Source organism: Pinus tabuliformis, chromosome 6, assembly GCF_031772625.1.
Source record: "Pinus tabuliformis cultivar Carrire ecotype Pingquan chromosome 6, CPIR1, whole genome shotgun sequence".
Taxonomy (NCBI): domain Eukaryota; kingdom Viridiplantae; phylum Streptophyta; class Pinopsida; order Pinales; family Pinaceae; genus Pinus; species Pinus tabuliformis.
The window spans coordinates 583,412,140-583,430,455 of record NC_142292.1 but is presented as its reverse complement, the minus strand read 5'-3'; the positions used below and the strand labels follow the sequence as shown (position 1 = coordinate 583,430,455).

At 37.8% G+C, this 18,316-nt stretch overlaps 1 pseudogene; it reads right to left on the bottom strand.

Annotated features, from left to right (window-relative positions):
* Window positions 1-16,030, bottom strand: part of LOC149259887 (putative sugar phosphate/phosphate translocator At1g12500 pseudogene) — a 111,951-nt pseudogene extending 95,921 nt beyond the window's left edge.
* Between the last annotated feature and the right edge of the window lie 2,286 nt (window positions 16,031-18,316).

Here is an 18,316-nt window from a genome sequence, read left to right as displayed (position 1 = left end):
GCTTATTTTTCTTCTTCTGCGGACAATTTGTGGCATAATGTCCGTGCTGGTGATAGTGAAAGCACTTCACTTTGGACATGTCTTGCTTCTTGCCTTTCGCACCGGAATGAGAATCTTTCTTGTTCTTCCCCTTCTTTGCTTTGGCAACCAAAGGGCAATTTTCTTCATCAGGTGCCTTTGATGAAGATCCGTCCCTGGTATTCCGCCTGATCTTCTCTTGCACAAGATCTGACCAAAGTCTCTCGCATCCTGGCAATTTCTCCCGACCATTGACAGAGTCCTGAAAGGAATGCCAACTCTTTGGAAGACCAAGGAGAGCCAAGCTCACCAAGTCCTCATCATCGACAGTCACCCCCACACTTCCCAACTCATCTCGGCATTGAGTGAACTTCGTGAGATACTTGGGCATACTGTCTCCCTTCTCACACTTAATGTTTCTGAGTTTATCCTTGAGTGCCAACTTCCTCTGGTTGCTCTTGCTTTAGAATAGATCTGTCAACGCTTTCCACATCAAGTATGGAGAAGCCTTTCCATGTAGGCTGGACACAATGTGATCCTTCACGCCCTCCAACAGAATCCTTCGACACTTTGCTGTCTTCTTTTGCCAAGCCTCAACTTTAGCAGTATCAATAGGCTTTGGGACCTCAGCCTCTATGAACTCCTTCAGCCCATTGTCATCTAACACTGCCTTCATCCTGTATTTCCATGCAATATAATTCGAGTTGCCCTCAATAGCATACTCCAATCGCAATCCATTGAAAGACATTTCAACTTTGACACCAAGAAAACACTGCTGCAAATTCAAATTCCACCAGCTCAAAACTCAACCGCTTCTGATCTAAAATTCGTGAGAATATTTCTCGTACAGAGATTGACTGTATGGGCATTCACCGGATATCTCACCTTCCAAAAGAAGGATGAATCTAGAGGCTACCTGGCCCGATTACAGACTCTGCCTGAAGAAATAAAATGTAATCACTTTCTGAATAATAGATCTGATGATCAACTCTACTCTGATACCATGTAGAAATTTTGAATAATATGACACTTATTCACAGAGATTATCCTGATTATACACTATTGCGGAATACATGCATAATACATAACCTCCTCTACGTTGATCATCAATTTTGTGGAATTAAAAACAATGAAACATCAATCGCATGCGCACATTAACACAGTATGTAACCGGGGAAAGCATACAGCTGAAAACCCCCAACTATCTGTATATTATATTGATTGAGAACATGTAACAATACATAGTACAATACTCCTCGCAAGTACTCAGAACTATCTCTACCTGTTACACACAAACTAGCTCAGATCTGAATCAATCACAGGTTCAAATCTCCTCCACTGCTTGCCTGCCTCCACTGCGCAATCCTGCATGAGAATTGATGAGTGTGGCTGATCCAAACTCGTATTTCCCTTGGCTGAACCACGCAATCCTCATTGGCAATAATCAATCCATTGATTGTGCAAATCTCACGCACAACTATAGTCACAACTGACAGCTGTCATGCCCTTTCACTCACCTCTAACACCTGTCTCCACTGAACTGTCCATGCACTGAGTTAACTGATGTATTCTTTGGTTGATTTATGAGTTAATAATTAGTGAATTAATTAATAATTAATTCACATCACTCATCACTAGTGTATTCTGCAGTTAGACTAAATACAACTAGTTCAACCAAGTCAAACTGAACACAACTCCATCAACTCCTTAATCAACTCCACCAAACTCAATCACTTGAGTTCTAACTGAAGTCCACCATGCAATAGCTCAACTGACCCATAAGAAAAGTGTATTTCCTTCTGACAGCTGCATGTGCCACATCTGTAGCTCAAACTGAAGTGCTCCAAGAGGATAAGATAATGTTTATAGTCCAAATATTATTAAGAGCTAATAATATTAGACTATTCTATTTTTAGCCTGGCAGTCTAAAAATAGACTCTGCCCATATGTCTAAAAATAGAAGTCCATCTATTTTTACCAACATGACCAATCATCCACAAATAGGATCCTGCAACTCATAGACCTTGATCCATATGTCTAAAAATAGACTTTGCGCCAAAAATAGCCTGCGGGCCCACTTAGTGAAGGCGACTCCTTTCCACTAAGCTCCATCATCTTGTTGCATTTTCAACAAATGCTACATCACTGATTAAATATATGGATGATTAATTATTATAATGAAGATATACAAAACATGATAATATAACAAATTAATCCAAACATGATATTAAAATGCACTAATAAAATTTAATTTATATGAATATTGTTATAAGATATATGTTAATTTTTCGATGAATAACAAATTTAAAAAATTACAATAATTTCACTATCACAGATCGATGTTTCCAAAAAAGAGAAAATCTCGTACAAAAAACCGGTGCGTCTATAACATAAAAACACTCCAATATGCTATTTTTTATAAAAGCACTGTGAAGACATATTTTTCATGGATGGTTCCTTAGAAAATAAAAGTACCACGGTGTTTATCTTTTCAAGCACCAGTATTGTTTGACATTAATGCCATGGTGCATTGTTTCTTTTATAGGACTGACAACCCGGTCCTACAGAATATTATTTCCAGCCTAGTGCATTATGAAAACTAATAGCACCAGTTCTTTTATTTAACTAATGCATCGGGGCATTTGTAGAAACGATACACATCAACGCTGCAAGTTTAAAAAAGTACCGGTTCAACAATTATTTTTTGCATGCCCCATTGTCGTTCCTTACAAGAACGCCCCAATTTTTTTTTTTCTTTTTTTAGCACCAATGTGGTATATATTATGCCCAAATGTTATTTGGATTTAACGTCTCGGTTATTTTTGTTATGCATGTTGCCCAATGCTATTATATATGTTGCGCACGAGTGCTACTTGTTCCATGAAGCACACTGCAAAAAAAACATCTGCTGAAACCTCTAGCCACCCATATTTTTTCAGTTGTGATGAAGTTCTGTTAAAAAAACCGCTATCGCAAACAAATGTTTTAACTTGCCAATTTTATAACACTAAAAACCACCATTATAACCTTCGTAGAAGGTATTTTCCTTGTAGTGCATTTTTCCTACAACAATATCCTTATCTTTCCCTGTGTTCTCTGCTGCATATGTAGTGGTGTCACCAACAAGTAGTATTCTCCTCATTCTCTATGGTTTAGCTACCACTGATCTTAGGAAAATGATGATAAAATGTTACCAATCCATGGAAACTGTGTATCTCATGAATATTAGGTAGGGTTTGTTGGGCAGTGAACAACTACTTTCACCCTCTGAAGACACCACATAGCCTGACACAACATCTATAACATAAGAAACTATGGATAAAAGAGGAAGAAAAAAGTAACACAAGAAGAAGAAATGGACTACTATGAACATGAATACTTCTTAGCCAACACTATAACTACCTTATCACTATAGTAGTAGCATATAGTGGTGTAGTAGCTAATAGTGCTTCCTCCGAATCGAAGCAATTCAATGCAGGATGATCAAGATCTAGTTGGAGGCGTACTTTATTGCCTTCAGTTCACCAACACAATCTCGATGTTTTGAACTATACGATATCTTTTTCATTTAGATTTGAACCAGAAGACTCACATAATGGTTACGAAGCCTCTCCTCATTACCAGCCTTACGATTGAAACTCACACACTATTGTAACTCTTGGAATGCCCTTAAATTTGTTGTGTATTATCTTATGTCGAAATTCTATAAAAAATGTGAGCAAAACAATAACAAATTTCTCCCAAGAAACACGAGAAAAATGATATTGATATCTAATACAGGGGATGCGAAAACAAAACTATATTCGAAGTTGTTTAGTGGTAGAGCCATGGTGGGGATAGTGGTTACAAACAATAAGGAAAATGCAATTAATTTCAATATAAAATTCAATTGTTTCTATGTTGAATAACTGCTGTAAGTGCTCAAATGTTTCCAGGCTGAATGACTGATCTTGCACTTAGAATAAGGATAGTGATATCCCCTGCGTGCATTAAACACTTGTATGAATGGAGCCCACTTTCACTCCACAACCACCGAGTCAAACCAACATCATTACCACACATGATCCTTAACCTTGAGTTACTCTAACTTATAGTTGGGTAGTTGCTTGAGCTTGAGTTAGATTGACTTATAGTTGGGTTGTTTTTTTGAGTTAAATTGACTTAGATTCATAAGGGAGTATTTAACTATGAGTTGATTCAGAAGGCAATACTAAAATTAACATGTCTTCCTTTGCGCTGAGCCCTGAGTTATATTGAAAAGCCCCTTTTAATTTGTGATATGATCTTCGATGCCCCTTTCAATTCATGATATGATATTCATTCGATAGCTTTACAACGTGGCAATATTAACAAGTACGTGGTTTTCAAACCCATACCTCCACTTTAAACACCACACGTTTCCTCTCATAAAGAACCATGAAAACATCACTAGCTAGTTACTTAGGAGTGGCATATGAGTTACATCTGAATCTCTTAAAAACTTATGTAAAAACCAACTTTGCAGATATGGTAAGATTTTTTAACCAAATATGGTAAGATTTTCATACTCGACAGGGACTATCGTTGCTTGCGACTCTTGTTTAAATTAGTTTATGATAAATAGGATGCCTAATCCTATCATGCTATTTACTTGGTAATATATTATGTAAACTTTTGTTTTAATCGAAGATTTTAAAAGTTTAATTTAAAGTTTTAAGATGATAAAATGTTATATTAGTATGTTAATTGAGGTTATTTTGGGTAAGTCGGGTAGAATGATTGTTATTTTTCTTACTAAGGTTTTTTGCTAGTGATATGATGATGAGGTATTTTGCTAGTGACATGATGATGGGAAATACTGTTGTAATAGCTATGTGCTTATGAATATTGTTGTATTGATCCACACTTTCACTTTTGGATTGAGAGAAAAATATTTTTTCTAAAAAAATAAATACTATATTAATTTAAATGAGTTGATTCTAGTAAATATAAATATATTTTTTAAATAAAATATAAATATTTGGTTCTTGGGGGAACTCAATTGGTAATCGAAGTAATATGAAATCTGTGAAAACTAAAAGATCCAAAGTTCAAATCCCTTGGTTGTGACCCAGTTTACAGAGAGGAAAATAGTTTGTAAACCCTAAAAATTTACCAATAATTATGTGTCAAGAAAATTACTAAATTACTCATATATATATAAAACAACCCGGAGATAAAAATATTAATGCAAACAACACAAATAATATAACGATATAAGTTAACATTCAAATTTGATCTCTCAATGAGAAGATATCACTTTCTTCTATGTTTTAAGGATATCTTATATAATCACTTTCTTCTATGTTTTAAGGATATCTTATATAAATCCAAAAACATGTTTAAGGATATATGATATAAATACAATTTTTTTATAAATAATGATGTGATGTAAAATTGTGTGGTCAATTATATCATATGGGATGACATATAAATTAAGCATTTATTTATTTATTTTGCAATGTAATAATAAAATTTAATATAATGATGTATGGTTTTATAAAGTATTAAATTATAATTTTAAATTTTAATTAAATAAATAAGAATATTATAATATTTTTAAAGTCTAAACTTGATTTAAGAGAGATCATTTAAGTGTGGATTATTATTATTTTTAGAATTATTATGGAGGAATGTTACCATACTAAAATTAATTTTTGCTACTGTTTTTTTTATTTTAGAAAAGTTTTCGATGCCATTTTTGGAAGAGATAAATGCTTCTTTTGTGTTGATGGCCATTGTGATAAGGTTGTATAAAAATATTATTGTCAAGTTGAAGGTTCACAAGGGTTAGTGAGAAAAAATTAATTGTAAGGGTGTCCCTTGTCCCCTACTCTTTTTGGCATATACATTGATAAGTTAGAAAAATGTTTGAGAAAAAAGGTTGTGTTGGCCCTACTCTCACTATATAGTTATTACTCTTCTTCTTCATCAATGAGTTATGGATAAAGATAGAACAGATCCAAAAACAACTTATAACTTATAATTTCAAGATTAAAATAAATACACCCTATTTTATCTTCTTCCTCGAAGCAAGCCTTTTCCCCATTGAAAATATAGCTATGAGTAAATATTTTATATATAAAAAGAGGTTAAACACCATGGAAAGAACAAATTTCCTAAAAATACTTCTAACTCAAACCAAGATAACATGATGATATCCAAGCTAACTATATTAGGGATAAAGAACTACACAATTTTATAGAATACAGAAAATAGAGAAAACATTATTATACCAAAATTTAATGAGAAATTATAATGGTGATAAAGAATTAAGGAAAAAAACACGTTAAAATATTATAAGCCCATCCTAGCCGTTACTTATGTTTTCAATTGATTCATGGAAGAAAGTGGGGGGATAGGAATACGATGAAATTTGAAAAAGAGAACTTACAATTTGCTTTGCATGCATTGATTCTGCCTTTTCCTATGCAAAGCCATGAGAAGTTTCCTTGTGAAATGATGAAATTGGTGAGGGGTTAATGACCAAGAAAATCAAACCTGAATTGGATGGGACAAATTTTGTGATCAACTAGGATGTCTTAGGTCCCTATTCCAAGTGGAATCACTAAAAAAGACCTCTGTTAACTCATGCAAAAATAAAAAATAAAAAAATTACTAGTCGAAAATCTAGAAATTCGAGAACTAGTGAGTTAGTAAATCTAAAAAATGCCTAACCAAATCAAGTGAAAATGCAATGGGGTAATTTTTGTTATGAAATATAATTCTTTTTTGATCAAATGCAAGTGGAATCAATTCTATTGAAGCTCGTTAGCATGCTATAAAAAATAGCGGAAATTTACTGTTCTTTGCTAAAAAGGAGGTCCAACAATCTAGATTTGGGAATAAGAAGACTAATCCAAGCAACTAAATGATCATTATGAACTTCCAAATATTTTCAAAGGATGAAATAATGCTTGTGAACCTGCAAAAGAACTTACATCCATCATTTAACTCAATCCTACAACAAGAAATCATTAATACTAAATGCAGAAATAGAAAGAAATAAAAACAAGAGATGCATGTGAATAAGCAGTGAAAAGAAGGAAATAAAATGATACAAAAAGGGCTCTGAGGCTCCTAGGATGGCCAAGCCCAAGGAAAATCAGAGACCTATGGAGGAGAACCAGATTTCGAAGCTGAACATGACACCAATTTTCATTATTTTCATCAATAGAATTACATCCCGGCAAGAAAATACGCTGGAGCTACAAAAATACGAGTTCTCTCCACAAGAATACTAATAAAAATTTCCTCCTAGAGGAAAATTTGACTTGCCACTTAGAAAAAATGATTAGGAATCATTCCCCATGAATGGAGGAAGCTTCCCCACCAAAATCCCTTGATTAGTGGATCTAGTCCCCAATACTAGGAATCTGCATTAAATGGTAGGGAACACATTCCTAGATTTTCCCAATCATTCCCTAGAGGCAAATTCGACTTGGTACTGTGCCATAATTCCATAATATCTTGTTGATTTATTATTTATTATGGATCCTCCTGTGGTAGGGAACAAGTCCCTAAATTATCTCCTCCTCCAAATCTACATAATCTGCCCAATATTCTCATAATATTCCATAAAAATAAATAATATTAGACACAAATATCCAATTATTCATAAACCTTCCTAATGAATGTATTAAAGTTAAAAATAAATTATCTAATGCAAGAAAATAGGTTTAATATGTTGAAGGATGGTTAGATGGACCTTAATTTATGTTTAATTTATAGGCATGGGCCTTAATTTATGTCTAATTTAGAGGCCCATCATACCCCCTGCTGAAAGTGTTGCTCATCCTCTAAGCAACTTAGTGACCTCATTGTGCCTCATCCATGGCCCTAGTGGCCTCTCTTTTGTGCATTAAGAATCTTGGCTGTAAGTTCTGCAAGGACAAGCCCAAAAACATATTTGTGCAAAGAAAAATCATTATTTCTTGAAACCATTAGCTTGCTTTCTTGCCCTTATTCAAGATTAGTTCTTGATTATTTTTCAGTTTGGTAAGGTATTCCACACACTTATTAACCTACTGCTACCTTCTTCCGCCATTTGGACACCTCTAACACCTTCAAAATGCATTTAGATGAGAACTAGGACATCCTGTAGTAATTCCTATCAAAACTACAGGAAACCTATAGGAAACCCTATTAAAACTACAGGAAATAAGTTTTGGGCATAAATGATAGTCTGAGGTTAGGGCATGCCCTTAACTTGACTCCCATGCATTTCTCCAATTTTTAGGCCTTGGACAAAAGCTAGAAAGAGATTGGAGACCTCTTGGAACACCTCTTTTCATCACTGCGGTTTGAGTCCTATTTTGATGGTGAATGTCTTATCTCTTTTTGTTTCCTTATTCTTTTCTTTTTTGGCCTAGGTGATTTCCTAATGGCCTTGGAGTTCTCTGTTTTGATTAGGTCTCTCTTAGGCACTGCCATTTTGGGTTTTAGCATAATTTGTTCATTTCTTCCTTCTTGTAGCAGAATTATTCCTTCCTGTAGTAGTCATTCATTCTTCCTTCAAAGTCTTCTAACTATATGAGAGTGATGAAAAATGATGTAGAGGGATTGGATAATGATCTTATGGCTCAAAGGGAGTAGTGTAGGTTTGTGAAAAAGGAGAGGATGCTTTGTTTGTTTTTTTTTTTCAAGAATGAAATGGGATGGATGAATGATGAATATATAGTGAATATGAAGTGGATGGAGGGCTTGGAGTGCTGTGGTGACTTGGTCTTTGCAAAAATTTCTTCTTTTAACTGTTGTCCTCATTCCTTGAAATCATCACCCTTCATAATTTGACTTTTCAACATTGCATGAGTGAAGGAGTGAGTTGAAATTAACTAGTTGAAGGCAGCCAAGATTGTTGACCCATCCTTAGCTTATAAAACCCCATCTCTCATGCATTGACAACAAATTTCTAACTATAATATGCTCAAGAGAAGAGGTTAAGAATATTGCATACCTGTACCTACCTGATGGTTATTGGAGAGACCTGGATGTTGTTGCTGAGTTGATGTTGATGTGCAGGTGTTGGATGGTGATGTTGATGATCCTGATGCTATTGCTAAGCTCTGGAGGAGCTTCTTTGACCTCTAGATCTCCATGTTGAAGCTGACTGCAAATATCTAGCTACTTCATCAATATCCCCTCAATTTTTTAAAGTAACCCATCCAATTGTGCCTTTGAATATCTCTAGTATAAGAGGGTGCTAATGAATCCTCCCTATGTTGATGGGTTCCCTCTCCTTATCACTGCTTGATGAAGCCAACCTCTATTTTTCCCTTTTAAAATTGCTCACTGTCAATCCTATAGGTTTTCAGGGAACCCTGTAGGTTTATAGGACAACATTTTTTTTGTCCATATTTCCCAAACGATAGAATGAATTGACCTGGAACTTTTTGAGCATGTTGCCATTATCAATATGCACCTCCCCATAAAAAAATTTTGGTCAATGGATGCATGGATCTCAAGAAAAACTAAAAATGGCTAAAGGTGATAGAGGCCGATTTCTTGGAAATCGTGCACTAGAAGTTTCTAAAATTATTTGAGCATGTTATCATCATCCATATGCATCTCCCCATGAAACAAATTTTTATATGAATGCACAGATATCGAGAAAATGCAAAAATGGCTGTAGGTTATGGAGGCCGGTTTCTCGAAAAATGTGCTTTGGAATTTGCTGAAATTACTTAAGCATGTTACCATCATCCATATGCATCTCCCCTTGAAACAGATTGGCAAATGGATGCATGGTTTTCAAGTTATGGAAAAAACAAATTTTTTCTCTATGTATTTTTGTATCCTGTAGTAAAACAGAGCATCATGTAGTTTTTTAGGACAACAAGCAAATTGAATGGTAGAAGCTTGAGAATGATGGGTGGATGGTGGAAATAGATGAGGGTGATAGATTGGCATGGCCTTGGACTTGTTGGAGTATTTGAGCAAAGGGGGAGAAAGTCAAAATTTGACTTCTTTTGACTAGGATTGACCAATTTTCCCCTTGGTACCAACTTGTTCTTGTTGCTTTCAGATATTGGAGAGTACATGCATTCATCAAAGAGATGCATGGAGCAAGGATTTTTTTTTTTTTTTTTTTTTTTTTGTCTTCTAGGCCTACTAGCCACCTCAAGGAGGTTTTCAACTAGTATGTCTGCCTAGGCACCTCAAAGGAGGTTTTCACCTAGGATCTTTTCTTTTTTCCTCTTTTTTTTTCTTCCAACCCATTAACCGCCTGATGGAGGTTTTCAATCAATGAGCCAATCTGAGGCGCATCAAAGGAGGTTTTCACCTGATATTTTTATTTTTTCTCTTATTGTTCAATTTTTTTTTCCTACCCTACTCTACTTAAAAAACAAAATCACTTTCAAGTATAAGAATACTTCCAATGGAGCCATGTGCACATCAAGATGATGGATAAAATGACGTGGAGGCTTGAAATGTATGCTTTGACATGTACCTAGATTTGAAAGATCAAATGATTTGACTTTGATGGCATGAAGTGCATTTGAAGAAGAGGGTATTGCTGCAACTTAATGACTGTCTGGAACCATATTTCAATATAGTTGTGATGCCCTTGGTCCACTTGCTGATTTGGATCATCTTGGATGTCTTCTTCTTCCATGACTTTCAAATATTCCTCTTTTTGCTGATTGTTCTCTTGAACAGATGGAGGACTTGATGATAACCATGAGGGAGCTTTCTCAATCTCTAATTTTATTGTCTGCTCTTCATCAAGTGCAGCCCATGATTCTTTGATCTTCTCTTTCAAATATTCTTTCTCTGCATGTTGTCACTCAATGGTGTCAAGAGAATCACTTTTTTGTAATAATCCTCCTGAGATATGGTGAATACCATTGAGCTCAAGAGGAGATGTTTTGAAGTGTTGTATCTCAACATTGTAAGTGGGCTGAGCTACTTCAATGTGCGGGTTTGGAAATGGTGGTATAGGTAGGTGAGTGGGAGGGTATATTTGAGATGGATGTGGATGGGGTTGTGGTTGTGGTGGAGGTGAATGGTAGGGATAACATGGAGTTGGGTATGAAGGATATTGAGAAAAATACTGAGGATATTGTGGATCACTCTCATAAGTTCCTTGCCAACCTTGTTGCCAAGATTGATTTTGGGGTTGAGATGGCCAATGTTGCCAAGGAAAGGGTGTGTTCCAATTACTTTGAGGTGGATGTGCATAAGCTTGAAATTGTAAATTAGGCTTTTGCATCATATCAGGCTGAATAGGCTTCTATGGTCCCCTTGGAGCTACATAACATAGCTACATTGGCAATTGACTTGCTCCATTGTCCTCTTGGTAAACTTCCTTCAATCTTGGTAATGATGGACAATGTTTAACATCATGTGATTCTGCAACATAAATATTAGCATTTTATTTTCCTTCATCTTACATTCTTATCATTTCTATGTAGGTTTTAACCCCATACAGAAATTACCTGCATACAAATTCTAAAACACAGAAAATAAACAATGCGAGAGCATAACACATAAAACACATATACACAGAGATTTTCCCCTGGATCCCAAAACCGAGACTACCAACTTGATTTTTCATTATTTTCCTTTCAATGTTATAATACATATTTATACATGCCGAAGCATCCAATGCCCTGGACCGAAAACCATTGCATCCAATACTATGGACTGAAAACCATCGCGTCCAAAAACATGTGCGAAAATCATGCACAAAACCATAGCTGGGTTTGCCCAACCTAACATAGGTTCCAAAACCAAAATTTTCTGGGGCGCTGCCCCAAACTGCATAGAGTGGGGTTACCTGCACCCCTCAAACCCCCTATGACCCCCCCACTATGCAATCGGCGCAACGAAGGGGGGGCTTCGGCCCCCTCTAACCCCTTGGTTAACTATGTGGGATAGTCGTGGAAAGAATATAACACAACCCAACATTCTCCCACTTGTTGTTTTCTTTCCATAGGGGGGCACAAGAGAGCTTAGTCATTTATCCAGCCCTACAATGCCCATTGTTTCTCTACACCAAGAGAACTTCTCATAGCTCACAGATTTTGTCAATGCATCTATAGTATTCTTCAAAGTGTCCACCTTTACCAACAACACATTTTTGTCTTCTATCATATCCCTCACAAAGTGATACTGAACATCAATGTGCTTTGTCTTTGAATGATATGCAGGGTTCTTTGCCAATAAAATTGCACTTTGGCTATCATAGTTGGTGAGCCCCAGTATTGCAGCAATAATGCTGCAAATTCTGAGACTCCCTTCTTTAATTTTATCAACCCGGTAGTTCGTAACAAACTTGGAAGCGACGGTGCTGTATGCACAAGTACTAGCTCTTGCCGCAGCTGTCACTTGGTCAGCTGGCACAAGTCCGCTAGGGGCTTAAGCCAACTTCTATGAGCTCTTAGAAGAAGCTTTTTAATTGATGGATGAAAGCTAACTCGAAGGAAGCTAACCTAATTGCAAAAAGAAACTGAAAGCCAAAAACAAACGCAAACCCTAGCAAACCCTAATTCTACTAGCTAGTCCTACTGACGCAAAGGAGAGCATGCAAACTACTGAAAGAGATGCCATTACTTCTAGGAAGGTAAAATGCATGTGTCTAAGTTATCACTATCTGAAGAAAACATCTTTTTGTATTTTTGATTAAGTTATTAGAATTATCATGCATGTGCTTTTAACTAGCTTTTCACTGTGCAGAGGTGGATCAAGGAGGAGAAATGCTTGGAAGAGGTCGGGAAGGTTCAGAGAGGGTCTAAGGAGTCCCTAACACCCTTCCAGAGAGTTTCACAAAGTTTGGCTATCAAGAAACCTCATTTGTGAGCTTCTACAGGAAGTCTGCAGGGGTTCTACAGGATGTTCAGAGATTTCTACAGGATGTTCTGAAAAGAGGATTTTGGAGAATGGATGGAGGGAAAAAGATGGAGGAATGAGTATGGAGGTGAAATAGGGGTGTGAAGAGGTCTAGGGCTTGGTGGATGAGGCTAAGGAGCGATTGGATTTGTTCAAGGATGGATGAAGCGATGTTGCACAAGAAGATGAGAATCATGGCAAAGTAAGCGGATGAGGCAAATGTAAGGTAAGGGTTACAAGTGAAGGGCGAAGCAGGTAGGTTGGATGGAGTATGGGCAGGTAAGGAAGGATAACAGGTACTCTGCAAGTGGTTTTTCAAACTGACCAAACAAAGACATGCAAGAAAACAAAGATCTAGTTATAAAACCTATGACCTAGTTACTTCACTCTAATCTGACCTAACAGCAAAAGGAAATGAACAGAAGTTTATTTGTAGTGAAACCATGTGAAACAACTATGAAACTAAGTGATCATAAACCTAAGCATGCATCCAAACTGATATCAAGTTCTACGCACGAGATTCAAACACTAATGATTGCATGGTGAAGCAAAGAAAGTGTTTTTGTTTGGGACAGCATGGTTACTTCAACTCCAGCCCCTGATCCAATAAGGAAGAGGTGAAACCAAAAGCGTTTGCTGACCCTTTTTTGGAGCTTTTTCCTGTTATTAGCCTACCAATATATTCTAAACATAAACAGCTACTTTAACCATCAAAAGAAATCTAAATAACGAAGCAAGATCTAAATCTAAATAGCAGATTTTATTTTAAGAACGTAGCAAACACATAAAGACAAACGAAGGAGGTACTGGGCGCTTGAGATGGGCCCAACCCCAAGAGCTACAGCCTCCCAAGAGAGATTTTGAGCTGGTGCAAAGCTGGATTCATCTTTATTGATCAAGAAATGAAAAGTTACATCAAAACTGTCCACAAGAAGAGCTTGCAAATGAGCTGAAAGCAAAGCTAATCTATTGCATCCAAATCGAACCATAAACTAGCTAACTATTGGCTACAAAATGACTAACCACTAGCTAACTATCTACTGGCTAACTAGCTAACATCCACTGGCTAACCAAAATGAGGCCCTAAGCCTTCTTATTTATACAATTTGAGGACCCAACAGTCCTCCTAAAATTTAGGGACTCGGCTGCCCAAGACTTGGAGTTAACAGCAATCCTACTTGACTTGCTTGGCTGCCCTTGTGCTGATTGATTCGGTGGCCCTTGAACTCCGAGCTGATGGTGGAGAATTCGAGGTAAGGACCCATAAATGAAGGGGACACCTTCCTACAAATCCTCTCCCTTGTCTTCCCACGAATTTGGCTGCCAAGTGCTCATTAAGACCTTCAATTTTGTCTCCAAATTGACCAAAAAGGCTACACAAAGCACCCATTAGACTTGTTGGCATAATGACTAACCAAATTCACTCTATTAACATAAATATAATAAAAAACATGCAATAAACTAATGAGAATGGTGGATTAATTCAAATTAGGAGGTTGAATGAGCCCAAATAATTATCCATTTTTGGGGTTCATCATCACCCCCCTACTGAAAGTGTTGCTCATCCTCTGAGCAACCAATCTCTCTCCTCATCTTTGATGGCCCTGGTGGCCTCCTTGGCTAAAATCTCGCCCGATTTCTCCTTTGGCTTCCCTCTTTTCAAACTTCCTGTAGAAAAATTCGCAGGCTTCCTGTAGAAACAGTCCTCTGTCTTCCTGTAGAAACAGTCTGCTAACTTCTTGTAGAACCAATTTTCTCTGATTTTGCTTGCTTGGCTGGGGGTGCCTTCTCCTTGAACTGTGCTGCTTGCGACTCTGAGCTAGTGTGATTTGATTAGGTAATATTTGAATGAGTGAGGATTTAATGAGGAGGATCTATCTCCTATAATCTCTCCTCCTTGTCTCATTCAAGTTCCTGCTCTTAATTAGCCAAAATTGCCATGATTTTCTCCCAAAAACCCAATGACGAGGCTCATCAATATGCTGATAGGCCTGATGGATATGCTGAGAAACAAATTGGTGGTGGTGCAAAGGCTGGTACTTGTGGCCTTGGCATTTCCTAAAACCTGCAATGTGAGGGCACTCGTATGTTTTGTAACAAGGAAGTTGGTTAAATTCACAAGATAAGCCATGGTCATGTTTCCAAGCAACAGGAATATGATAAAGGTGTTTTCTCTGGCTTTTTCAATAGCAATAGCTAATACATTACCCTCCAAAAAAAGAGTAACAGGAAGCAATAACAGCGCAACAATTGGTGCCATGTACATGAGCAAATTCATAGAGTGAAGCTTCTTTGCCTCAGAGGTAAGCAGGAGCCCCTGAACAACTGATTTCAATGCTCTGGCAGCAGTTGATCCTAGGCAAACCAAAAAGCCAAAAAGGTGGAATAATGGCTCACTGTTGCTTGCAATAACAATGCCAAATACCACAGGCACCAAGGCCATATAAACCACAGAAGACTCCCTCTTACATGTTATTATAAATGCAAAATATTGCTGTGAAGAAGGGAGTTGTTGCCCCAATAGCTTGATTGAAGGAGACTGGCAAATAGCGCAGAGAAATATTGCCACAAACAACCGAGAAGGAGAAAATGAAGCTCAGTGCCAATATCTCAAGAAACTGTCTCCTGGAGACGATGAACTGCATTGGTACAATCTCTAACCATGAAATTGCCAGAAAACCATAAAATGAACAGGCACACATGTGCAACATTGTGAGGAATATTGGGTATCTGCATCCAAAAAACTAAGTAGGCATTTGTTAAGCAATAGCACACCAATATTGGAAGAGTACCAAGCTGCAATAATGAGAGCTGTTGTAATAGTCTGGGACACAGGAAATGCACCATATTTTCCTTCTCCTGTTGGAGTTGGAGGTATGTCAATAACTTCTTGTTCAAGCTTTGGATTACTGCCCCGCCTCGTCCATGTTTGTGTTTCGGCCATAGCTGAAGAGGGCTTGAAAAATCAGATCTGATCAATATTCGGAAGACCCAATTGGTTTCCAGACCTGAGCATCGTCTGGGTACTTGTCTATACTGTGTAGGACTCAGATGGACCCAAAACAGATGTGGATGTCTCGTTATTATAAGCCTCCCCCAACTCTGCAACTTGGTGATCTTTTTAGCCTCCTCGAGCTGAGAGATGAAAGAGAGATCAGTTCCTATTGGGAACAACTTCAGATTGAGATTGAGGTGTATGAGAAGCGAGCGCAAACACAAATCTCATCAGAGAGCTCCACCCCAGTTCCGCCTGAAAACCAAGCAGCTTACTCTGCCCTGGAAGACTCTGCTGTATTTTCCTGTAAAACGTCTTCCTGTAGAATGCTACTGCCCCTCTAAGCGAGCCGGATACGCAACAGACTCTCGAAGACAGGTAGAAAACCCCATGGAGGATGACTAGTTAACAGCTTGTGGGAGCAGAGGACGCGTACTTCGGCTAAGAACGTTGCAGGCACAAATGAATCAGCGGGTGGTGAGAGTCAGCCGAGCATTTTTTTAATTACGGCATGATTCACGTGAGCGAGTGAAGTGGCCAAGTGTACGTGGCCTCATGCAACTAGAAGTGTTGTTCCTCACTGTAGTGTAATTATGAACTGTAGTTCTCTGCCTGTAATCACTCACCATTAGTTGCACTGGAGTTTAGACTACCCACACTGTCCGTGTTTTTTAAATTTCACGTGCATGACTGATCCATGCATGCTGCGTGACTTTCTCGTGAGTGCTAGAGAACTGGATGTCTTGCTATATTCATGGCTTAATTTCACCATTCCATTCGTTCATGCAATGCTTAGACTAGATTCATGCAATAGATGAACAAGGTTTAGTCACGTACCTGAAGTCAAACGGCTACTTGTGAAGCTTTTTGCTTCTGCATGCTCACGTTCTGCTGCTGCATGCTTGGATCCTTTGGTTGCATGAGGGCTTGATTGATGATTTTTGATTGCTTTTCCTTGTGCATGTGTCCTCTGACCAGATCTAAGCTGCATGCATTTGTTTCCACGTTCAGATCTGCACGTTCAAGCTGCTGCTGCTGCAATGTCACAGAACCAGAACTTGTTTTCGCCATTGCTCCCAAACGGTAAACCGGATTGATTTGAAACTTGCTGAGCGTGTTCCTATCATCATTATGCATCTCCCATAGCAAAATCGTGATCAATGGATGCACGGATTTCGAGGAAAATGGAAAATGGCTGAAGATTTCAGAGATCGATTTCTCGGAAACCGTGCATCGGAATCGGTTGAAACTGCTTGGGTAGGTTACTATCACCCATATGCATATCCCCATGAAACAGGTTTTAAAATGGATGCACGGATATGGAGAAAATGTAAAAATGGATGATGGCGATGGAGGCTGATTTCTTGGAAACCGTGCACCGGAACGGCATGAAACTGCTCAGGCATGTTGTCATCACCCTTGTACAATTCCCCATGAAACGGTTTGTCAAATGGATGCATGGTTTTCAAGTTATGGCAAAAACAAATTTTGTTCCATGTGTTTTTTTCTTCAAGGCATTTTGCAAGTGTTTGCATGGAAGGGAAAACTGAGCTTGGGCTGTGATGCAGGTATGGAGATGATGGAGGAGGAGTTGGAAGATTTCATGAGGGCTTTTGAACCCTTGAGGAAGCTACCATGTTCGCCAAACCACTTTTTGAAATCCATGTCTAGTTTCCCACAATTTCTACAGGAAGTTCCTGTAGAAGCACAATGAGAAGCACAATGAGGTGGAAAAAATGATGGAGAAAGGCAAGGGATGGCCACACAAGTGCTTGCAGGTCTAATCAACAGATTCCCACCATTATATTCACTTTTGAAATTGGATTTGGCTCGTCCAAAGGTTCTACGGGATGTTTCCTGTAGAAATACAGACCTTCCTGTAGAAGGCACATGAAAAATTCCTTTGATCTTGATTTGAGTGCTCCTCCTGTCATGAAACGTCCTTCTTGCAACCTGCAATTAGCCAATGGAATTAGTTTTATTTTTATTTTTCTTTTTCTCTTTTTTTTTTGAAAAACAACTAGGGCGCCTCATGGAGGTTTTCACCCTAATTGCCTGCCTTGGGCACCTCCTAGGGAGGTTTTCACCCAAAGATCTTATTCTCTTTTCTCTTTTTTTCCAACCCATTGACCGCCTCATGGAGGTTTTCAATCAATGAGCCAATCTAAGGCGCCTCTGAGGAGGTTTTCACCTTACATTTTTATTTTCTTCTTATTTTCATTTTTTTTTCTTTTTTCTTTTTTTTTCTACCCTACCCTACTTGAAAAACAAAATCATTTTCAAGTATAAGAATACTTCCAATGGAGCCATGTGCACATCGAGATTAGAGAAAAAATGATGTGAAGGCTTGAAATGCATGCTTGGACAACTATCCAGATCTCAGAGACCAAATGATCTGGCGTTGAAGGGATCAAACAAAGCTGAGGAAGAAAGTACCGCTGCAACTTAGTGACC